General features: G+C 37.1%; 2 non-coding genes across 2 annotated transcripts; one reads left to right on the top strand and one right to left on the bottom strand.

The window, feature by feature from the left end:
- Positions 1–12889: 12889 nt before the first annotated feature.
- Positions 12890–12996, top strand: LOC124978581 (U6 spliceosomal RNA). Its single transcript, XR_007107549.1, has one exon. It is a non-coding gene; the product is annotated as a U6 spliceosomal RNA (small nuclear RNA).
- A 908-nt stretch (positions 12997–13904) lies between these two features.
- LOC124978582 (U6 spliceosomal RNA) lies at positions 13905–14011 on the bottom strand. The gene has a single exon (XR_007107550.1). It is a non-coding gene; the product is annotated as a U6 spliceosomal RNA (small nuclear RNA).
- Positions 14012–16534: the final 2523 nt, after the last annotated feature.

Genomic DNA, 16534 nt, shown 5'->3' with positions numbered 1-16534 from the left:
CAGTTATTGAAAAGGAAGAAGGATCCAAACACTAAGGCTTGAGAGTCTCAACAGTTATGGGTCATGGACAAAGAGTAGCCAATGAAAGACACAGAAAAAAAGGAATTTACAAACTTAGCATGAAACAGAAAATTATACATTATCACAAGGACAGGAGTTTCTAACAGAAAACACTACCAGATGCTTGGATATTATTTTGTTTCATTTCTCCCTCTAAAGTTCTGGATGATTACATTGATAGCCTTACAGCTGACCAAGAATACAAGTGTGACCAATCTTCCTCGAATTACTCCATGAAGTTGAAAAGGAGAGAACACTCCCCAATACATTCTATGAAGCCAGTATAACCCTGAAGCCAAAGTCAGACAAAGACACATCAAGGAAAAAAAAAATTATAGACCATTATCCCTGATGAACACAGATGCAAAAATCCTTAATAAAATATTAGAAAACTGCAATCAAGAAGATCAAGTGTGTTTCATGCAGGGATGCAGGGTTGCAAATAAATAAATGTAATTCACCATATAAACAGAATTAAGGACAAGAATCATATGATTATGTCAACAGATGCAGCAGAAAAGACCTTTGATAAAATCCAGCACAAATTCATATTAAAAATGCTAGAGAAACTAGGGATAGAAGGAACTTACCTCAACATTATAAAGTCCATATGTGACAAGCTTACATAAATTCTCTATATGACAAACCCAAATAATGCTGAACAGAGAAAAACTGAAATAATTTTCTCTAAACTCAGGAACAAGACAAGGATATTCACTCTCATCACTCCTATTCAATATAGTCCTTGAAACTTTAGCCAGAGCAAGAGAAGGGAATTAAAAGGATACAAATGGGAATGGAAGAATTCAAATGACCTCTATTTGCTGATGACATGATCCCATATCTACACAAAAGATCCAAAACAAACAAACAAACAAACAAACAAATTCTACCAGAAGACTTCTAGAGCTCATAAATAAATTTATCAAAGTAGTAGGATACAGGATCAATATTCACAAATCAATAACTTTCCTATACTCTAACAGTGATTCTGCTGAGAAAGAAATCAGGAAAATTATCCCATTCACAATAACCTTCAAAAAAATAAAATAGTTGTGAAGGAAGTGAAAGACCTCTACAATGAAAACAGTGAAGAAAGAAATTGAAGAAGACCTTCAATCAGAAGATGGAAAGCCCTCCCATTTCTTGGATAGGCAGAATTAATATTGTCAAAATGGCCAGACTACCAAAAGTGTTATGCAGATTCAGTGCGATTCCCATCAAAATACCAATAACATTCTTCACAGAATTAGAAAAAAAAATAGTCCTAAAATTTATTTGGAAAACAAAAGACACAAAATAGCCAAAGTAATATTGAGCAAGAAGAGTAATGCTGGAAGCATCACAATACCTGATCTCAAATTATACTATAGAGCTATAGTAACACAAGCAGTATGGTATTGGCATCAAAATAGACATGAAGACCAATGGAACAGACTAGAAGACACAGAGACAAACCCACACAGTTATCTGATACTTGACAAAGGTACCAAAAATATATGTTAGAGAAAAGATAGCCTTTTTAAATAAATGTTTCTGGGGAAATTGGATAGCCATATGTAGAAAAACAAAACTAGATCCCTGGCTCTCAATCTGTACAAAAGTCAAATCAAAGTGTATTAAAGACTTAGGAATTAGACGAGAAACTTTGCAACTTCTAGAAGAAACCATAAGGTCAATACTCCAACATATTGGTACAGGTACTTTTTAAGACCCTGAAAGTACAAGAAATAAAACCAAGAATCAGTAAGTGGGCCGGAATCAAATCAAAAAGCTTCCACCCAGCAAAGGAAGTGATAAAGAGCATAAAGAGAGAGCCTACGAAAAGGAGGAAAATCTGACTTCTCTGTCAGGGGATTGATAAGCAGAATACAAAAAGGACTCAAAAAGTTTAACACCAAAAACCAAATAACCCAATCAATAAATGGGCAAAAGATCTAAACACACATTTCTCAAAAGAAACACAAATGGTCAAAAAGCAAATGAAAAAGTATTCAACATCCCTAACAGTCATGAAAAAGCAAATCAAAACTACACTGAGAGTTCATCTCATTTCAGTCAAAATGGCAATTATCAAGAATATAAATAAGAATAAATGCTGGTGAGAATGTAGGGGAAAAGGTATGCACACATTGTTGGTGGGACTGCAAATTAATACAACCACTCTGGAAAATAGTATAGCAATTCCTCAGAAAACCAGGAATGGAACCACATATGACCCAGTTATCCCACTCCTCATTATTTATTCAAAAGAATTAAACTCAGCATACTATAGTGATTCAGCCACATCAATGTTTATAGCAGTGAAACTCAACAATAGCCAAGCTATGGAACCAGCCCAGGTGCCCATCTATAGATAAACAGATTAAGAAAATATGGTATATACACACAATGAAGTTTTACTCAATCATAAAGAAGAATGAAATTAGGGTATTTGTCAGTGAATGGATGGAACTGGAGAACATCAAGAAATAAGCCAGACTCAGAAAGTCAAATGTTTCCTCTCATAAGCAGAAGCTAGAGCAAAGTAAGGAGGAAAAAGGCATGGAGGTTGTATATCATAAAGACAGAAGGAAAATCAACTGAGTAGAAGGAGATTAAGGAGGAGGAAGGAGGGACCAGAAAGGAGAGGAAATGCAGAATAAATTTGACAAAATTATGCTAAGTTCATGTATAAGTATAACAAAGTGAATTCCAGCTTTATGTATATCTATAAAGCACCATTTAAAAATATCTAAATGAATGGAAGGTGGACCAATAGAGTAGAACAAGGGAGAAAGGAAGAAGGAGGAGGGGAGGAAAAGGGGGGCATTAAGGACTAAAATGGAGTAAATTAAATTTCATGCATGATTATATAAAAATGAAGCCAAGTATTATGTAAAACTATAGAGCATCAATAAAAGAAAAAAAGAAAAAAAGAATACAGTCTGAGCCTGTTGATATTCACCCTATAGACAATAACAAAGGCCAATAGGCCAACAATAAATACAAGTAATAAGGCATTTAAGTTTTCTCCAGAGTGAGGGTAAATCTTCTCTAATTTTCACCATGTACTTAACAAGGATAACCCAAATGTACATAACTTTTGGAGTTTTTAAAAAAATGATTAATAAACATATTTACACATTTAAACAGGTGCCTAACATTTGAAGTTTTGGAAGAAAAAAAATGTGATTGGCCCCAAGTGAGCTCTCCTTAGTCACACTGTTTCCTTTCTAGCAATGGTGTTTTTAAACAAATATAGTTTCCAAGGTAACAGTTAGCAGCTGTTGGCTTATATTTCTCCTCTTAAAAGAGTTGTAGGCACCTGCTCTTTGGGATATAGTAAAGGTCTCTGAAGCCAAAACCCAAATGCTTTTCTTGAATTGAGTAAAAAAATTAAAACTAAAATAAAATCAATGCAAGCCATACAGATGAAAAAATTTCTCACTGCAACAAAAGCAATTTATACACCTGCCATACTTTACAATGCACAAGGCACTCTACCAAGCATTTCTCACAGATGTTCCCACAAATAATTATTATTATCCCTGTTTCACAAGAGGATATGAGTTTCCAAGGGCTGGAGCTGGGATTTGAACTTCCACCATCAGATCCAAATATCTTTCTATGACACCCTCTATTGTCCCTGAAGTAAAGGGGGATAGTAAAACACCATATTCCTTAATATTCCCTTTCTTTTTCCAAAAACCTAAACCAAGTTAAGGGAACAAGGAGAGCAAGCCTGGGCTAGAAAGTCCCAACACATTATCTTGAAGGACACTGGCTTTCTATTATGCACTCCAGGAACTGGAGCAAGTTAGTGCTAAAGTAGAAAGCTACTTGTCTTGCATGTGTGTCAAGACAGTTGCTACTTGGGATGCTGGTCATATGAGCAAATTAGTTATTTAGCAAGCTAATGCTAATGACATCACTCCTTGGCAGCCTAACATATAAAACCTCTCTCCGAGTGGGGACAGGCACAGAACAGAGGGCACTCTGAAAAGGATACGTATCAGTTGTCTAGCTGGCTGCCACTGGACCAAACACTATGAGGAAAAGCAGGCACTGCTTGGCAAAGCACAATGAGGGACAGAGATGCTATCTGTCAGAATGTCACCACAGAACTCTTCTAGGAGCAGTCATGGATCTCTTTTAAGTGTTTCCCCAATAAACCGTATGTCTCCCATGCTGCCTTTGGGCACTTTCTTTGTCCTGTCTGCAACCTATCCCAAAGCCCTGGCACAACTGGGCTGTGGATGAAATACACTCAAAACATCCAATTAATTAAAAAGGGATATTCTCTTTCTTTAGAAATAAATCAGAGAGGAAGTTTGTCTGATAAGTGTTTTATCTGCAGTCAACATTATCAAATACTACAATGGGGGAAGCCTTAATTTTTCTGATAGACTTGAAGCTTAAAATTTCCTGGGAAATAAAAATTTTTGCAATGTAAACCAGCAAAATTGGTGAGAGAAGTGAAACCACAGGATAAGGAAATGTGAAATGTAAATGCTTTTTGCAGCTGGGGTCTTGGCATTAGAAACTAACTTCTACTTGTCTATGATCCAGGAATATACAGAGTCACTCCTAGAAGTAGTGAGACTGGAACATAGCAGTCATCTTATACCAGGATCTAAACAGTCTCGTAAGGAAAGAGAACCTGCAGACTCATAATATGGGCCCAGGGTGAGAAATCAGGGTCTGAGTGTTTGTCACTCAGATGCACTGTCATGGAATGGTTCAGGAACAAAGCTTAGCTGGTAGAGGTAGCTAAGATAAAAAAAGAAAATTAACATAATTATCTAACATCTTCCTGAGACCCTAAGAACCTAAGGCAACACTGTTTTCTGGTTTTATTAGAACAGATAGTAGGTAGACGTGAGCAAAGGGAGATGAAGAAAGAAAATTCAGGCTCCACTCCTGAGTGGCACCCAACTGGCTAGGAACTACCTTTTCATATCCAGTTTTCCCCAGATTAGTTCCCTCCTAATCTGGGAAAACCTGGATACAGCCAGCCTGAGGGACTGGAGCATGAACAGAAGCACTGAAGTACTGTCCTTGGGTGACCCCAGTTCACTGTAGTATCACTTAAATTATGCTGTGTGTGCAGGGGGTGGGGTTGGGGGCTGCTTCATTTGTGGTGAAAAAGTTCCAACATAGAGAAATTGATGCAGGTGCACCAAACCTTGGCGAAAACAAATGTAACCACCCCAGATGAATAATTCAGGAAAATGGAGGATCTCAAACAGGCCATAAAAGCCCACAAAGCAGAAGACACCAGGCTTCCCCCTCTCTTGGGATGGTCAGTTCTACATTCTCTGGAGTGTACTTTCATTTCTGTAAATAAAACCCTTTGTGCTTACTTACTTTGTGTCCTTAACTGAAATCTTTCAGAAAGACCAGAACCCAGGAATCTTCACCCAGTAAAAGTACTGGTTGTGCTATAGAACAATATGAAAGTACACAGGGGTACACAAGTTATTTCTGAAATGACCCACATGTGAGCACAATTCATCTTAGTGAGGTGAAGTCATAGAAATATTATGTTGTATGAACTTACTACACATTAATTCAATCAGAAAGTACTGAGGAGACTTTGTGACATCATTGTAGGTAGTTGAGATAAAAGCAGTGAACAACAAAGATGAAGCCTTGCTCCGTGGAGTTTTATTCTGATGGGAGAAGTTAGAAAATGAGCAAACAAGTACATATGTGACGTATGTAGCTCTGAAGAACAAAGTGAACAAAGTAAAGCAGAATAAAAAGAATGTAACTTTGCAAAAAAATAAGCTGTATTTCTGTTTCAGATCTGATTTTATAGATCATTAATATTCATTTGATTAATCTTAGTAGTTGGGATTGTTGAGAAATGTTTCATAATGCTAATAGATCAATTCATCAAGAAGACAGAGCAATCCTAAATATCAGAGATTCCAAATGCAGCAAAAATTGTCAGAACTAAAAGGTCACATCAAGAACTCCCAATTACAGTTGGGTATTTCAAAAGTCCTCTCTCAACAACAGAAAATCAGTAAGTGTATTCATGATTTGAACGTTATCAGCTAACCTGACCTATGAACATGATCAAGTCAATCAACTGCATATTTTCTTCCTATGCATGTGGAACATTCACTAAGGCATAATATATTCTGGGCCATAAAACAAGTCACGATAAATTTAAAATAACTGAAATTATACCATAAGAGAATTGAACTTGAAAATGTATATAAAAATAACTGGACAAATTCTTAAATATTTGAAACTAAAAACAAACATCTAAATAGCCCATGTGACAAAGAAAAAAGAGAAGTAAATATTTTTAGCCAAATGAATATATTATAGCACGGCACATTAAAATATAAGAAATAGCTAAAGAAATGCATAGAAGCAAAAGCATATAAATGTTATACTAGAAAAGGAGAAAAGCCTAAAATTAACCATCTAAACTTCTACCACAAGAAACTAGAAACAAAGAGAAGAATGGAGGAACTCTGGATTATGCAGAGAGAAATGGGACAGGAGCGGATGGGGGAAGGAAAGATAGTGGACTGAGACAGACATTATTACTCTATGTACATGTATGATTACATGAATGGTAGGAATCTACATTGTGTACAATCACAGAAATAAAAAGTTGTATCCCATTTGTGTACAATGAATCAAAATGCAGTCTGTAAAAATAAAAAAAAAAAAAAAAAAACTAGAAGCAGAAGAGCAAATTAAATCTAAACAGAAGAAAGGAAAAAATAAAGAGCATAAATCAGTAACTGGAAAATGAACAATAAAAAGCTGGATTTTAAAAAATACAGTAAAATTGATCAAATTTCAGTCAGCTAGAACCAGAAACAAGAGAAAGTACAAATCACCAATATTAGGAAAGAAAGTAGAGAGATCTCACTATAGATGCTAGAGAAATTTCTTTAAAAATAAAGTAATATGGGGCTGGGACTGTAATCTAGCAGCAGAGCAATAGTCTAGTACGTGTGATGCACTGGTTTGATCCTTAGCACCACATAAAAATAAACAAATAAAGGTACACTATTCAAAATAAATAAATAAAGTGATATGAGCCTGACAGGATCAGCAGCTCAGCAGGCTAAGGCAGGAAGATCATGAGCTCAAAGACAGCATCAGCAACTAATGGAGGACCTAAACAACTTAAGGATACCCTATCTCAAAATAAAATATAAGAAGGGCTAGGGATGTGGCTCAGTGATTAAGTGCCCCTGGGTTCAATCCCTGGTACCTAAAAATAAAGTAATATGAAAACTTCATGCTGATGCTTTAGAAAACTACTCTTTTCCCTGAAAAAACAGAAGTATATACAAGTTATATCTCCCTGAAATGATTCTTTCTGAGTTAATCTTAACCATTTATAATAATTATAACTTTTAACCAAATTTCTCTTTTGCAGGTGGAAGGGAGGAACTGTGAAGTGTCACTCACAGACTAGCAAAGCTCATCAATACACAACTTTCTATAGTCACTAAAACCCCTTATAAAATTTCTCAAAGTGCCAAAAAATGAGCATTTAAATGACTCAAAGATAGCCTATCTATAACATAAAAAAACGAAAAAGCAAAAGTAAAAATTATGCTTACTAATATGTCAGTATTCTGTCTTACTTAGAAATGATCTAGGTATGCAGTGATTTTTCATTAATTATTTCAATTTAAGGTCAATCCAAGATTTTAAGTTATCTATATCTTGGAAATTTATCTGCAATCAGACATACTACAGAATATAATTACTAGTGAGAAAAAGTTCCTCAGAATAAGAATTCAGTTTGGTCACACAAATTTATAATTTTCATAAGCAAGCATCAAGTTGAGAAGGAAGCCTAGCTTATTTGATTGTAAACCTGTATTTGTTTAGAAAAAATACCCACATACAATAAAAATGTATACTAGTATTATATGTACTGCTGATAAATCAGATATAGCTGTTTTTATTAAATCAAATTCTTAAAATAGTCTAGTTTGTCAAAGATTCACCTAAATTATGCAAATATGAATTCTTAAAATGTTTCTTAAGAACACTTAAAAATCTTAAATCTGGCACATTGAAATTTTTAGTAATTCCATTTCCTTATTTTCTGGGAATTATGAGTATTATATTTATATACATATTTTATCTCATAAACCAATCAGAACAGGTCTCCTTTCATTTAGGAGATTTTATCATCTAAATTATTAATATACTCTGGACTCAGGAGAGCATTATCCATCCGTACAAGAGATAAAGACCGTTCTGAATTATAAATATACAGACACAAAATTAATAGCTTCAATTCTAAAATTTCAGCCTGTGTTATTTCTAAATAAACACAAAAGCCCCAAAATTTACCAACTCAGATATCAAAGAGCTGTTTCTCTTCTTGGTGGGCTCAATATTCTTAATTTATTTGAACTCAAAATAGATAAAAGTTATACAATCAAGATTAACAAATTAGTTTTGCTGTAGTCTCTCACCCAAAAAAGATTCGCTCTCTACAGGTTAATATTCCATTCAGAGCATTTATTAAATGGTCAGATCATAACACCAAGTTCCCAATTACTGCTACCAACAGTGGGCACTGATTTATTGGCTGTAAACAAAACAAAGACAGATCACAAAATCAATAGAGAAGAATATTTAAATTAAAAAACCAGTGGGGCTGGAGTTGTAGCTCAATGGTAGAATGCTTGCCTAGCATGTGTAAGGCACTGAGTTTGATCCTCAGCACCACATAAAAATAAATAAAAGCATTATGTCCATATACAACTAAAAATTATTTTTTAATTAGAAAAACAGAGAATCAGCAAAGTTCTATTGTCATTTTGAAGCCAAGAACAATACGTCTGGGCTTTAAGTAACTCATAGCTGTGTGTGCTTCTCTGATTAAAAGTATACCTGGTTGTGCTAGATGAATGCAATGGACAACTGAGTGGAAATCCTCCCAACTTTTATAATTAAAAAGTAAAAAGGAAAACCACACCCCATATGGATTTTAAAAAGAACATGTACTAAAGCTTTGATTTTTTTTAATACCATTATTTTATTTTCATGTGGTTTTAAGGATCACACCCGGGGCCTCATGCATGCTAGACGAGAGCACTACCACTGAGCCACAACCCCAGCCAAAGGGTATGATTTAATATATCAATCCATGAGTATACAAATGGAAGCAAAACTAGCTTCCCGCATAATGGTAGAGAGAAATCAACTGAACTTCTACTGGTCAGGATAGAATTTGCATGTCTATAAACAAGAATTATTTTTGCATTACTATCACCTAGCTACCATTCACAGAGTTGAAAAAGAGCTTTCATAGAATTGGGATCAGCTACTAAAGTCCAGATGATAAAGTTTTCCACCTGGGCACAAGTTTTTCCCATACAAGGGATACATCTCCTCTGAGACAAGAAGGGAACAGAGATGAGTATTTACATAGGTAAATTTGTAATGATTACAACAAATTAAGAAAGTTCATCCTGACAGTCTTTTTCCCACTTTCAGTGAAACATGAAGTTACGTGCTACAATTAAGGGAACTGATTACAGTTAAAGGACTCCATGCACAAAAATATTTCACAACAGTGTCAGGTGAGTGATTTTGTTTCACTAAAAGTAGATGTGAGACACAAATAGGTCATCTGAAAGACATTCTAGATCATCCTTTGAATAACTGAAAAGGGCCAGTGTTCTGGAAGTAGGGCCTGGGAATCTATCATTAGACATTTTATTTATTTATTTTATGGGGCTAGCTACTAGAGACCTGAAGAAATAAAACCCAGACTGATGAGTTTTTAAAGCTCTTTGTACTTATTTCCAGGTGGGACATTAAGGAGAAGTCCTGGGGAGCCACTGAATGCATCATGAGGGAGAGCCTATGGCCATAAAAGGAAGCGAGTAGTAAACCAAATGGCAGGGTACAGAACTGGCTATTAGCTTTCCCCTGATGGCACAGTTTCTGAAGGAAAAGAGAAGTAAGAAAGGTTGATGACAAGCTCTAAGCAAATGACTAAGAGTTTATAGGGGAAGAAGGAAGAAAGGCAGAAAAATGCACAAAGGGATCTCCCAGACACCGAAGGCCCACTCAGAACAATTCCATCAGAATCTCTAAGGAAAGGTTCATGCCCCAGTACTTTGAAAAGTTCTTGTGGTGATCACAGTCTGAAGCCCAGGTTGATCGCCTGTTTCAATTTCACACCAGGTGAAGCTAGTGACAGATAATGTGGTTCTAAGTAACTCAACTATTCCCTGCTAAAGAGAATGTGAGGATTGGATTGAGCTTCTTTTTAATTAGAGGAAAATTCCTAAAGAGGAAATGACTTATAATTTTTTACTTTCAATTGTATCACATCACAAAATGTTCCTTTTTCTGTGAATAAAAGGAAAAAGAACAAGACAGACTTTCTACTTATCAGTATGTACCATCCCATTGCTGGCAGTCAAATGAGAACCCAAATGTGACTAAAATGTCAGGCAATAAAGTCTTTTTTCTTTTCTCTGTAATTTATTGCAAACAATATGACTTAGTAACACTATGAATGATACAGTGGAAAAAGCAAGGAACGAACTTGGCCTCTGAAGAGGGTAGAACCAGCGCCTGTATTGCCCAGGGATACCATTACACTTATCTCCGCCTCAGTTTTCTTCTCTGAAAACTCAAACACATTTCTTTGGATCTAAAATGTCTTGATTATACATTATAATACTTTTATTATCCGCTCAGAAAAGGTAGTTGTTTTATTCTACTGTAAATGTAAATAGCTGGAATTGTTATTATTAGACTCCAAATGTTCCAGAATATAAAAATAAAGCTTTTTTATTAAAAAAAAAGTGATAAACTGAGGAAAATCAGTCTCCCAAAACTAATTTAACAATCTATTCTTCTCAAATGAGACAAATCTTAAAGATTATTTAACTAAAAAGTCACCTATCTCTATTTCCTTCCAAAAGATATGATAAAGAACACTATTTTCATCTAAGAAAGTAATTGGAAATTCATACATACATACTTAGCCAAGAGTGGTAAGAGCAAGAATTGGTTTTGTCAAAATGCAAATGTGAGCTCTATTTATAAATATTTCTGAGTAGTAGCAGAAACTGAGTAGTTTTAATGTTGCAAATGTGTAGTGTGAAGACATGAGTATAATAAAGGCATAAGGTGTACTGGATGTTCACATGTTCAGTTAGTGATGCATAAAACGTAATGGAGGAGGTGTGCCACAGGAAAGAACAAACAGGATGAAAAGGCTATAGGGGAGGACAAGGGTTTGAAAAAGACAAATTTTTAACAGAATTGAGAGAACAGAGTAAGGAAATTCAAGATGTTTAAACTTGAATACCCTTGGCACACTGTCCTACTAAATGATGTATTCTATAAATGCAGAAAATATCCAAAAAAGAAACATCAGCCTACATTCAAAAAGAGATGAGTGCAGATGAAAAACAACGATATTTTTTCTTTATCCACTTGATTCGACAGAAAGACAATATAACTAAAGTATAAGAGTGCAGGAGAGGTATGACCTAAGCCCTCAGGATCAGCATTAAAAGGCTCCAGAAGAGACCTTAGCAGTGAGGAGACAGACAACTTCAATATAACCTAAGTAATAAATGGAATTTGTTAGCTCAAGAAATCACACTATGGAAAGCACCTTTTAATAGGATCCAATGATCCTGAGACTCAATATCAACAATCTATTTTCATTTCTTTTCCAGATCTTATTCTCTCAAGCATCTTCCATGGGGTACAGAACTTCACCCCCAAAGACCTTCTGGACATCCTTGTCATTCATGATCCCAGAATTCAACACAAACACTTTACGTGGCCAATGTTCATCACTGCATTCTAAAACCACTAAGTGAAAGATTTCACGGAAACGTTGTAATGGAGGGATCAGGCTGTTGACATCATCAGAACTCACGGGTGATGCGTGTGCATCACTAACACCATCACAAGCTCCATGCTGAGGTGCAATAGGAAGTGCACATCCTATCAATGTTCTGTACATACAAAAATAAATAACTGAGCGGGAATCTAAGAGTTCATATCTAACTCTGTATTTTCAAGAAATATCGCTAGCAACATCCTTAAAAAATGGGCCAGATTCAAGACATTTCATAGGGCCAATATTCCGTTTTCTCAATAAATCAGTGGCATGAAAAGAAAAAGAATGGGAACCATTAGAAGACAAAACAGACCTAAGAGTCACGGCAACCAAATACCACGTGAAACCTTGTTTGAGTCCTTATGACAATTCAATCACAAAGGGGCATCTTTTGAAATAAATTAAGAAAATTTTAACATGGACTGAATATTAGCTAATACTAAGGAATTACCTTAACAATTCTAGGTGTGATGATGGTCAGGTGATAACTACTTTTTTTTTTTTTTAATGTTATCACTGCAGTAAGTTAAGTGGTGAAAAATAACCTGCTGTAAATGTGCGCTACCAACAAGCCACTCTCGGCGATGCAACTCCTGACTGAAGGGACATCTCCAACTCGCTGGGCCTTCTACCGCGCGGAGCGTGCTTTCCCGGCATGCCCCGCGGGCGGAGCGCGTCGGCCCGAAAACTCACTGCCCTGGGCCTGGGTGCCGCGAGGAGGTCCCTTACCCAAAGTGCCACGGGCGCTCATTTGCATGTCCCGCCAGACAGGTAAACCCGGCAGGTCCCTCACCGCCAGGCGCGGCCTAGAGATGCGAGCACGGAACGTGCACATCTGGTGATGTAGTTCCGCTACATCAGTTTCCTACATGCCCCGAGGTGGACGGGATGGCGTGAGGATGGGTCACCCTAAGTAGGAGAGGTAAGAAGCCTCCGTACTTTATATAGGCTGTGTGCAGACGTAGAAGCGTGCTCGCTTCGGCAGCACATATACTAAAATTGGAACGATACAGAGAAGATTAGCATGGCCCCTGCGCAAGGATGACACGCAAATTCGTGAAGCGTTCCATATTTTATATAGCCTTTCAGAGGGCTCATAATTATATATTCTCAAAAATAGACTTAGGGTGCAATGGATAACGTCCAATATTGAAATGTAACTCGCATACGAAAATATTCGTGTAATTGATCTACAAAATGACAACAGCGCAGTTACAGTTGAAATGTTGCGTGTGAATATGTAGTGGAGATATGAGAACATGTCAGCGTAATTCTCCCCTTCACTTAATTTAAAATTCAGTAATTGACTTATTGTGCTCTCTCCCCTTACAGCACAAATTCCATTGGCCCAGATAGTTCGGCTTTTTTGTTTGTTTTTCACTTAGAAGATCACCTGACATGCGAATCGCTGGATGGAGCCTTACTGAATCATTGCTAAATTAATGAGGATAAAAGGAAGCAACATTAATGTTTATTTCTTGAGTGCCATTCATCCTCTTAGTATGTGAGCTGCACAAAAGCAAAGGTTATTACCAAGAACTGGTATTGTCTGATAAGCTCACTGTTGACTGGTGCCTTGGATTGAATCGAGAGCTCTAGAACTAAGAGAGTTTGGGCTAAAAGTAGCAAGTCCATTAGGATCTGTTTTCACTAGTCTTTTTGTGTAAAAAGGACCCTCAGAAATGCCGGTTTACATAGATGGGGAGGATTCTGTGATAGGAAATCTGATTAAAATTCACTGCTGAAGTCCAGAAGCAGAACCGGATAGGAAAAAGCATTCAGGTGCAGATACAAGGGTTATTTGCGGTAATTTAATAACGTGAGTAGGATAGCGTGTTGTTGATGATAGGCTATTTGGATCCCAACACTAAATTGGCGGACCAGAAGGCCTGGCTTGTGGCCAGGACGCAGCCACAGCACAGAACAAATCCAAGCAACTTCTTCAAACCCGACTGTTGACAGATGGTCTTTATGATAAACTGCGCAAAATATGGAACGCTTCACGAATTTGCGTGTCATCCTTGCGCAGGGGCCATGCTAATCTTCTCTGTATCGTTCCAATTTTAGTATATGTGCTGCCGAAGCGAGCACGCTTCTACGTCTGCACACAGCCTATATAAAGTACGGAGGCCTCTTCACCTCTCCTACTTAGGGTGACCCACCCTCATGCCATCCCGTCCACCTCGGGGCGTGTAGGAAACTTTGATGTAGCGGAATCACATCACCAGATGTGCAAGATCCGTGCTCGCATCTCTAGGGCGCGCCTGGCGGTGAGGGACCTGCCGGGTTTACCTGTCTGGTGAGACATGCAAATGAGCGCCCGTGGCACTTTGGGTAAGGGACCTCCTCGCGGCACCCAAGCCCAGGGTAGTGAGTTTTCCGGCCGACGCGCTCCGCCCGCGGGGCATCCCGGGAATGCACCCGCAGCGCCGGCTGTTCTCAGAAGTTTCTTTGGGAGCTTGGGAATCCTTGACCTGCCCGCCCCTGATTCGAGCAAGGGTGCTACCAGAAAAATTGGGAACTGTCACGATATTTCACCGTGAACTCGGGGCCTTATCCTTTGAAGTTAGCCCAAAGCTCTTCCTCTTGGCGATCCCTCCCAACGACTCGACCACTCAGTTCTAGAACTGTCCACACCACACTCCAAGTTGCCCGGGACTCTGCATCAGCGTTAGTGTCTCGGACTCGTGTCCACTACACGCAGGCGCTGGTCGGACCCTGAACGGAAAAACTTGGACGGGTGGCCACGCCCCTCCTCTCCCGGTTTCCTCCCGCAGGTACCTCGAGGCTGAGTCCCAGCTGCGCCAGTGGACTCCGGAGCGGAGGAACCGGGACCAGGACCGCGCCTGTCTTTTCCCCGGCGTCACTTTCGTACCAGGATGCCAAAGATCAGACTACTGAAGGACAGGCTAAAACCTGTTCTTTGACCGGAGACCTTGTTTTGAGTACTTAACTCTGTCCACCTGCAGAATCATTTATGTACTTCCTTAAACTACACTTTACCCCTGCCAAGATACAAACGTGCAAGGCAGATCTATATCAGGAAATATTCGGTTATTGTCAAATATTCTGATTTTTAAGTATAGCAACAATTGTGCTATTCGAGTCATATAGCCTTAAGCATTGTGAAATGAAGCCCAAAGGTCAAAGCCTCTGCTATTGATGTGGTTACGCTATTCCACACATTGAAGTAAGTGAAGGGCAAAGGTTTTCCTACCTAGAATTGAAATGGCATCATTAATAAGGAATATGGCATGTTTATATAATAACTGAAATTTTACTTTTTTCTCCTTCCTGTTATTCCCCCTCCCCCTCAACTGTAATAGTATTTTTTGAAGTAAAAAACCTGCTGAATGTCAGTAATTTCGAGAAATTTTCTACTTGATACCCAATTTTCTGGTGTGCAAAAAGAAAATAGTGTGAAATCTTGTAAGAATTTATCGTATTGCTAAGACAAAAACAGAAGGGATCAGAAAGCCCACAGGGATTATGCTAAACCTACCTTTCTTTTTGTTTATCATTATAATTATTTTCTCTCACAGCTTTTGAAAAGTAATAAAACATTATATTCATTCTCCCCTCAAAAAAATTAGGCAAAAATGATATGCCTGTTGAGTTAAGTTTCAAATTACAAATAAGCTATGCTTTGATATATTTCTTCTAATGGCCTTTCTTTCCAATAAGCTATTTCTGACTTCAAAGCTATTTAGAAATAGTAAATTAATGTTCAGTTTTATAGTTTGAAGAAACATATCAAAATCCTTTCATCTTACTTTTTTAAAAACTTAACAATTTATTGAATAATACATGGTTGGAAAGATGGTCAGAGTTAACAGGGTCACCAACTTGATGTCTCTACAAGTTGTGAGTTCCTTCTGAGTCAGGCTACACTCCCAGATGATCACTTATAAAACCTTTCATCTAAAAAAAAAAAAATGTTTACCAAATACATACAGAAAAAAAAATGGAAGATTAGCAGGAAAACAAATTTATTGGGGTCAAAATCTTTATAAATAGTTTTAAATTATCAAATGTGTACAGAAATAGCAAGAAAACTTAATTTTAGAGTCCTGACTCTACTGAACAATGTAATGTTAAAAAAACCAGAACTAGAATAGAATTTCTCACAGGTGATTTTTATGAACTGCTTTAAAAACAAGAAGTTCTCCCTAGACTTCCAGTGTTATTTCAATGACTTATTTATTTAAATAAGTCATTATTTATTTAATAATAAACAGAACACTGGTCATAAACTCATTCTTTTAGCTGTTAGACAACTCTAAAACCAAAACCAGATTTACAAATTAAATACAAAACTAGAAATCAACAAATTCAAATTCACAACACTAATTTATTGCAGTAGAAGATGTGTTTGGCTGAAACTAAATCACCACTATTGGGTTTGCTAGTAGAAGGATATAGCCTCAGGACACAGCACACAATAATGGGATCTGAGAATCTATGAAAAAAGGTAATTTAAGAAAATCAGGTCTCCTACTTAACACTGCCATGAATCCTTGAATGCCAATATATTACTTGATAACTCTTTAAAGTTCTATTATTTAATACAACGTGGAGTTAGAATAACAATATAATTGAAATCAGCATTAAATT

Source organism: Sciurus carolinensis, chromosome 2 (assembly GCF_902686445.1).
Source record: "Sciurus carolinensis chromosome 2, mSciCar1.2, whole genome shotgun sequence".
Classification (NCBI taxonomy): domain Eukaryota; kingdom Metazoa; phylum Chordata; class Mammalia; order Rodentia; family Sciuridae; genus Sciurus; species Sciurus carolinensis.
Note: the sequence above shows the minus strand (reverse complement) of the source record. Positions and strands in the feature narration are given on the sequence as shown.